The following is a 6,932-nucleotide window of genomic DNA, read 5'->3' as shown; positions in this document are numbered from 1 at the left end:
ATGCACTGCAAACTACGCACACACCCGGTGTGTGAGGCGAGGCGAGGCGAGGCGAGGCGAGGCGAGGCGAGGAAGCCCACATCGCTACCAGTGGCGCCCTCCAGCACGACACTGCCACACCCCGCACAGGCCGTCCGCTGGACACCAGGGACAAGATGCGTCCTCCGCTAGTGTCGAAGGCTGCACGCGGAGGTGCAACGAGCAGCAGTGCGTCTCACACACGCGGCGGTGCGCCCGCTAATTCGGCCGTCGCTCTGCTGGGACGCCGGGCGCGCCCCCCGCGCCGTCCTCGAGGAACTGGCTGTTGCGGAAGGAAGTGCTTTCGTCAAATGCGGCCGAAAACTAACATTTTGTGTGTTGGGAGAAAAGCCGAACGCGAATTCTGCCGTGCTCCTACGTTACGTGAGTGCCAACGGCCATACCATGATGAATACACCGGTTCTCGTCCGATCACCGAAGTTAAGCATCATTGGGCCCGGTTAGTACTTGGATGGGTGACCGCCTGGGAAACCCGGGTGCTGTTGGCTTCCTTCCTTTTTTTTTTTTTTGTTTTATGTCGCTACCCCTACCAGCCCAATTTTCAAACCACCTTTCTGTTGTGACAAAGATGCTTCCTTAAGCCTTTTATACTACTGCAATGGTACGAAAATGCAGTAATTAACTCAGTTTGAGGGAGAATGTGCTAACCAAGTTTGCCAGGAAGCCTTTGAAAACGACAAAACGGTACGAATCGGCAGGTGATTTCTGAAATACGTCACCGCCTATTGTTGTGTAGGAGTGTAGAGTTCCAAACTTGATTTGTAATCACGAATCTGTCCCTTAGTCGTCTCGTCTCGTCTCGTCCCGCAGACGTTTGTCGTGCTTGCGCTGTCATATGGACCACGACCCGAGCGGCAGCGAGCGGCAGTCGAGCAAAGTCGGGACAAGTCGGGACGGGGACAGGGATAGGAATGGTGCGAATGCACTGCAAACTACGCACACACCCGGCGTGGGGCGAGGCGAGGCGAGGCGAGGCGAGGCGAGGCGAGGCGAGGCGAGGCGAGGAAGCCCACATCGCTACCAGTGGCGCCCTCCAGCACGACACTGCCACACCCCGCACAGGCCCTCCGCTGGACACCAGGGACAAGATGCGCCCTCCGCTAGTGTCGAAGGCTGCACGCGCCCTGCGAATGACAGGAGGTGCAACGAGCAGCAGTGCGTCTCACACACGCGGCGGTGCGCCCGCTAATTCGGCCGTCGCTCTGCTGGGACGCCGGGCGCGCCCCCCGCGCCGTCCTCGAGGAACTGGCTGTTGCGGAAGGAAGTGCTTTCGTCAAATGCGGCCGAAAACTAACATTTTGTGTGTTGGGAGAAAAGCCGAACGCGAATTCTGCCGTGCTCCTACGTTACGTGAGTGCCAACGGCCATACCATGATGAATACACCGGTTCTCGTCCGATCACCGAAGTTAAGCATCATTGGGCCCGGTTAGTACTTGGATGGGTGACCACCTGGGAAACCCGGGTGCTGTTGGCTCCCTTCCTTTTTTTTTTTTTTTTTGTTTTATGTCGCTACCCCTACCAGCCCAATTTTCAAACCACCTTTCTGTTGTGACAAAGATGCTTCCTTAAGCATTTTAAACTACTGCAATGGTACGAAAATGCAGTAATTAACTCAGTTTGAGGGAGAATTTGCTAAGCAAGTTTGCCAAGAAAACTTTGAAAACGACAAAACAGTACGAATCGGCAGGTGATTTCTGAAATCCGTCACCGCCTATTGTTGTGTAGGAGTGTAGAGTTCGAAATTTGATTTGTAATCACGAATTTATTCCTTAGTCGTCTCGTCTCGTCTCGTCTCGTCCCGCAGACGTTTGTCGTGCTTGCGCTGTCATATGGACCACGACCCGAGCGGCAGCGAGCGGCAGTCGAGCAAAGTCGGGACAAGTCGGGACGGGGACAGGGATAGGACTGGTGTGAATGCACTGCAAACTACGCACACACCCGGTGTGTGAGGCGAGGCGAGGCGAGGCGAGGAAGCCCACATCGCTACCAGTGGCGCCCTCCAGCACGACACTGCCACACCCCGCACAGGCCGTCCGCTGGACACCAGGGACAAGATGCGTCCTCCGCTAGTGTCGAAGGCTGCACGCGGAGGTGCAACGAGCAGCAGTGCGTCTCACACACGCGGCGGTGCGCCCGCTAATTCGGCCGTCGCTCTGCTGGGACGCCGGGCGCGCCCCCCGCGCCGTCCTCGAGGAACTGGCTGTTGCGGAAGGAAGTGCTTTCGTCAAATGCGGCCGAAAACTAACATTTTGTGTGTTGGGAGAAAAGCCGAACGCGAATTCTGCCGTGCTCCTACGTTACGTGAGTGCCAACGGCCATACCATGATGAATACACCGGTTCTCGTCCGATCACCGAAGTTAAGCATCATTGGGCCCGGTTAGTACTTGGATGGGTGACCGCCTGGGAAACCCGGGTGCTGTTGGCTTCCTTCCTTTTTTTTTTTTTTGTTTTATGTCGCTACCCCTACCAGCCCAATTTTCAAACCACCTTTCTGTTGTGACAAAGATGCTTCCTTAAGCCTTTTATACTACTGCAATGGTACGAAAATGCAGTAATTAACTCAGTTTGAGGGAGAATGTGCTAACCAAGTTTGCCAGGAAGCCTTTGAAAACGACAAAACGGTACGAATCGGCAGGTGATTTCTGAAATACGTCACCGCCTATTGTTGTGTAGGAGTGTAGAGTTCCAAACTTGATTTGTAATCACGAATCTGTCCCTTAGTCGTCTCGTCTCGTCTCGTCCCGCAGACGTTTGTCGTGCTTGCGCTGTCATATGGACCACGACCCGAGCGGCAGCGAGCGGCAGTCGAGCAAAGTCGGGACAAGTCGGGACGGGGACAGGGATAGGAATGGTGCGAATGCACTGCAAACTACGCACACACCCGGCGTGGGGCGAGGCGAGGCGAGGCGAGGCGAGGCGAGGCGAGGCGAGGCGAGGCGAGGAAGCCCACATCGCTACCAGTGGCGCCCTCCAGCACGACACTGCCACACCCCGCACAGGCCCTCCGCTGGACACCAGGGACAAGATGCGCCCTCCGCTAGTGTCGAAGGCTGCACGCGCCCTGCGAATGACAGGAGGTGCAACGAGCAGCAGTGCGTCTCACACACGCGGCGGTGCGCCCGCTAATTCGGCCGTCGCTCTGCTGGGACGCCGGGCGCGCCCCCCGCGCCGTCCTCGAGGAACTGGCTGTTGCGGAAGGAAGTGCTTTCGTCAAATGCGGCCGAAAACTAACATTTTGTGTGTTGGGAGAAAAGCCGAACGCGAATTCTGCCGTGCTCCTACGTTACGTGAGTGCCAACGGCCATACCATGATGAATACACCGGTTCTCGTCCGATCACCGAAGTTAAGCATCATTGGGCCCGGTTAGTACTTGGATGGGTGACCACCTGGGAAACCCGGGTGCTGTTGGCTCCCTTCCTTTTTTTTTTTTTTTTTGTTTTATGTCGCTACCCCTACCAGCCCAATTTTCAAACCACCTTTCTGTTGTGACAAAGATGCTTCCTTAAGCATTTTAAACTACTGCAATGGTACGAAAATGCAGTAATTAACTCAGTTTGAGGGAGAATTTGCTAAGCAAGTTTGCCAAGAAAACTTTGAAAACGACAAAACAGTACGAATCGGCAGGTGATTTCTGAAATCCGTCACCGCCTATTGTTGTGTAGGAGTGTAGAGTTCGAAATTTGATTTGTAATCACGAATTTATTCCTTAGTCGTCTCGTCTCGTCTCGTCTCGTCCCGCAGACGTTTGTCGTGCTTGCGCTGTCATATGGACCACGACCCGAGCGGCAGCGAGCGGCAGTCGAGCAAAGTCGGGACAAGTCGGGACGGGGACAGGGATAGGACTGGTGTGAATGCACTGCAAACTACGCACACACCCGGTGTGTGAGGCGAGGCGAGGCGAGGCGAGGAAGCCCACATCGCTACCAGTGGCGCCCTCCAGCACGACACTGCCACACCCCGCACAGGCCGTCCGCTGGACACCAGGGACAAGATGCGTCCTCCGCTAGTGTCGAAGGCTGCACGCGGAGGTGCAACGAGCAGCAGTGCGTCTCACACACGCGGCGGTGCGCCCGCTAATTCGGCCGTCGCTCTGCTGGGACGCCGGGCGCGCCCCCCGCGCCGTCCTCGAGGAACTGGCTGTTGCGGAAGGAAGTGCTTTCGTCAAATGCGGCCGAAAACTAACATTTTGTGTGTTGGGAGAAAAGCCGAACGCGAATTCTGCCGTGCTCCTACGTTACGTGAGTGCCAACGGCCATACCATGATGAATACACCGGTTCTCGTCCGATCACCGAAGTTAAGCATCATTGGGCCCGGTTAGTACTTGGATGGGTGACCGCCTGGGAAACCCGGGTGCTGTTGGCTTCCTTCCTTTTTTTTTTTTTTGTTTTATGTCGCTACCCCTACCAGCCCAATTTTCAAACCACCTTTCTGTTGTGACAAAGATGCTTCCTTAAGCCTTTTATACTACTGCAATGGTACGAAAATGCAGTAATTAACTCAGTTTGAGGGAGAATGTGCTAACCAAGTTTGCCAGGAAGCCTTTGAAAACGACAAAACGGTACGAATCGGCAGGTGATTTCTGAAATACGTCACCGCCTATTGTTGTGTAGGAGTGTAGAGTTCCAAACTTGATTTGTAATCACGAATCTGTCCCTTAGTCGTCTCGTCTCGTCTCGTCCCGCAGACGTTTGTCGTGCTTGCGCTGTCATATGGACCACGACCCGAGCGGCAGCGAGCGGCAGTCGAGCAAAGTCGGGACAAGTCGGGACGGGGACAGGGATAGGAATGGTGCGAATGCACTGCAAACTACGCACACACCCGGCGTGGGGCGAGGCGAGGCGAGGCGAGGCGAGGCGAGGCGAGGCGAGGCGAGGCGAGGAAGCCCACATCGCTACCAGTGGCGCCCTCCAGCACGACACTGCCACACCCCGCACAGGCCCTCCGCTGGACACCAGGGACAAGATGCGCCCTCCGCTAGTGTCGAAGGCTGCACGCGCCCTGCGAATGACAGGAGGTGCAACGAGCAGCAGTGCGTCTCACACACGCGGCGGTGCGCCCGCTAATTCGGCCGTCGCTCTGCTGGGACGCCGGGCGCGCCCCCCGCGCCGTCCTCGAGGAACTGGCTGTTGCGGAAGGAAGTGCTTTCGTCAAATGCGGCCGAAAACTAACATTTTGTGTGTTGGGAGAAAAGCCGAACGCGAATTCTGCCGTGCTCCTACGTTACGTGAGTGCCAACGGCCATACCATGATGAATACACCGGTTCTCGTCCGATCACCGAAGTTAAGCATCATTGGGCCCGGTTAGTACTTGGATGGGTGACCACCTGGGAAACCCGGGTGCTGTTGGCTCCCTTCCTTTTTTTTTTTTTTTTTGTTTTATGTCGCTACCCCTACCAGCCCAATTTTCAAACCACCTTTCTGTTGTGACAAAGATGCTTCCTTAAGCATTTTAAACTACTGCAATGGTACGAAAATGCAGTAATTAACTCAGTTTGAGGGAGAATTTGCTAAGCAAGTTTGCCAAGAAAACTTTGAAAACGACAAAACAGTACGAATCGGCAGGTGATTTCTGAAATCCGTCACCGCCTATTGTTGTGTAGGAGTGTAGAGTTCGAAATTTGATTTGTAATCACGAATTTATTCCTTAGTCGTCTCGTCTCGTCTCGTCTCGTCCCGCAGACGTTTGTCGTGCTTGCGCTGTCATATGGACCACGACCCGAGCGGCAGCGAGCGGCAGTCGAGCAAAGTCGGGACAAGTCGGGACGGGGACAGGGATAGGACTGGTGTGAATGCACTGCAAACTACGCACACACCCGGTGTGTGAGGCGAGGCGAGGCGAGGCGAGGAAGCCCACATCGCTACCAGTGGCGCCCTCCAGCACGACACTGCCACACCCCGCACAGGCCGTCCGCTGGACACCAGGGACAAGATGCGTCCTCCGCTAGTGTCGAAGGCTGCACGCGGAGGTGCAACGAGCAGCAGTGCGTCTCACACACGCGGCGGTGCGCCCGCTAATTCGGCCGTCGCTCTGCTGGGACGCCGGGCGCGCCCCCCGCGCCGTCCTCGAGGAACTGGCTGTTGCGGAAGGAAGTGCTTTCGTCAAATGCGGCCGAAAACTAACATTTTGTGTGTTGGGAGAAAAGCCGAACGCGAATTCTGCCGTGCTCCTACGTTACGTGAGTGCCAACGGCCATACCATGATGAATACACCGGTTCTCGTCCGATCACCGAAGTTAAGCATCATTGGGCCCGGTTAGTACTTGGATGGGTGACCGCCTGGGAAACCCGGGTGCTGTTGGCTTCCTTCCTTTTTTTTTTTTTTTGTTTTATGTCGCTACCCCTACCAGCCCAATTTTCAAACCACCTTTCTGTTGTGACAAAGATGCTTCCTTAAGCCTTTTATACTACTGCAATGGTACGAAAATGCAGTAATTAACTCAGTTTGAGGGAGAATGTGCTAACCAAGTTTGCCAGGAAGCCTTTGAAAACGACAAAACGGTACGAATCGGCAGGTGATTTCTGAAATACGTCACCGCCTATTGTTGTGTAGGAGTGTAGAGTTCCAAACTTGATTTGTAATCACGAATCTGTCCCTTAGTCGTCTCGTCTCGTCTCGTCCCGCAGACGTTTGTCGTGCTTGCGCTGTCATATGGACCACGACCCGAGCGGCAGCGAGCGGCAGTCGAGCAAAGTCGGGACAAGTCGGGACGGGGACAGGGATAGGAATGGTGTGAATGCACTGCAAACTACGCACACACCCGGTGTGTGAGGCGAGGCGAGGCGAGGCGAGGCGAGGCGAGGCGAGGAAGCCCACATCGCTACCAGTGGCGCCCTCCAGCACGACACTGCCACACCCCGCACAGGCCGTCCGCTGGACACCAGGGACAAG

At 55.5% G+C, this 6,932-nt stretch overlaps 7 non-coding genes across 7 annotated transcripts; all 7 read left to right on the top strand.

Annotated features, from left to right (window-relative positions):
- Positions 1 to 408: 408 nt before the first annotated feature.
- On the top strand, positions 409 to 527 carry LOC126214276 (5S ribosomal RNA). Its single transcript, XR_007541750.1, has one exon. It is a non-coding gene; the product is annotated as a 5S ribosomal RNA (ribosomal RNA).
- An 868-nt stretch (positions 528 to 1,395) lies between these two features.
- On the top strand, positions 1,396 to 1,514 carry LOC126213788 (5S ribosomal RNA). The gene has a single exon (XR_007541435.1). It is a non-coding gene; the product is annotated as a 5S ribosomal RNA (ribosomal RNA).
- An 833-nt stretch (positions 1,515 to 2,347) lies between these two features.
- On the top strand, positions 2,348 to 2,466 carry LOC126214275 (5S ribosomal RNA). Its single transcript, XR_007541749.1, has one exon. It is a non-coding gene; the product is annotated as a 5S ribosomal RNA (ribosomal RNA).
- Positions 2,467 to 3,334: 868 nt separating this feature from the next.
- On the top strand, positions 3,335 to 3,453 carry LOC126213776 (5S ribosomal RNA). Its single transcript, XR_007541424.1, has one exon. It is a non-coding gene; the product is annotated as a 5S ribosomal RNA (ribosomal RNA).
- An 833-nt stretch (positions 3,454 to 4,286) lies between these two features.
- On the top strand, positions 4,287 to 4,405 carry LOC126214274 (5S ribosomal RNA). The gene has a single exon (XR_007541748.1). It is a non-coding gene; the product is annotated as a 5S ribosomal RNA (ribosomal RNA).
- An 868-nt stretch (positions 4,406 to 5,273) lies between these two features.
- LOC126213763 (5S ribosomal RNA) lies at positions 5,274 to 5,392 on the top strand. The gene has a single exon (XR_007541413.1). It is a non-coding gene; the product is annotated as a 5S ribosomal RNA (ribosomal RNA).
- Positions 5,393 to 6,225: 833 nt separating this feature from the next.
- LOC126214273 (5S ribosomal RNA) lies at positions 6,226 to 6,344 on the top strand. The gene has a single exon (XR_007541747.1). It is a non-coding gene; the product is annotated as a 5S ribosomal RNA (ribosomal RNA).
- Positions 6,345 to 6,932: the final 588 nt, after the last annotated feature.

This window comes from Schistocerca nitens, chromosome 11 (genome assembly GCF_023898315.1).
Source record: "Schistocerca nitens isolate TAMUIC-IGC-003100 chromosome 11, iqSchNite1.1, whole genome shotgun sequence".
In the NCBI taxonomy this organism is placed as follows: Eukaryota; Metazoa; Arthropoda; class Insecta; order Orthoptera; family Acrididae; genus Schistocerca; species Schistocerca nitens.
Note: the sequence above shows the minus strand (reverse complement) of the source record. Positions and strands in the feature narration are given on the sequence as shown.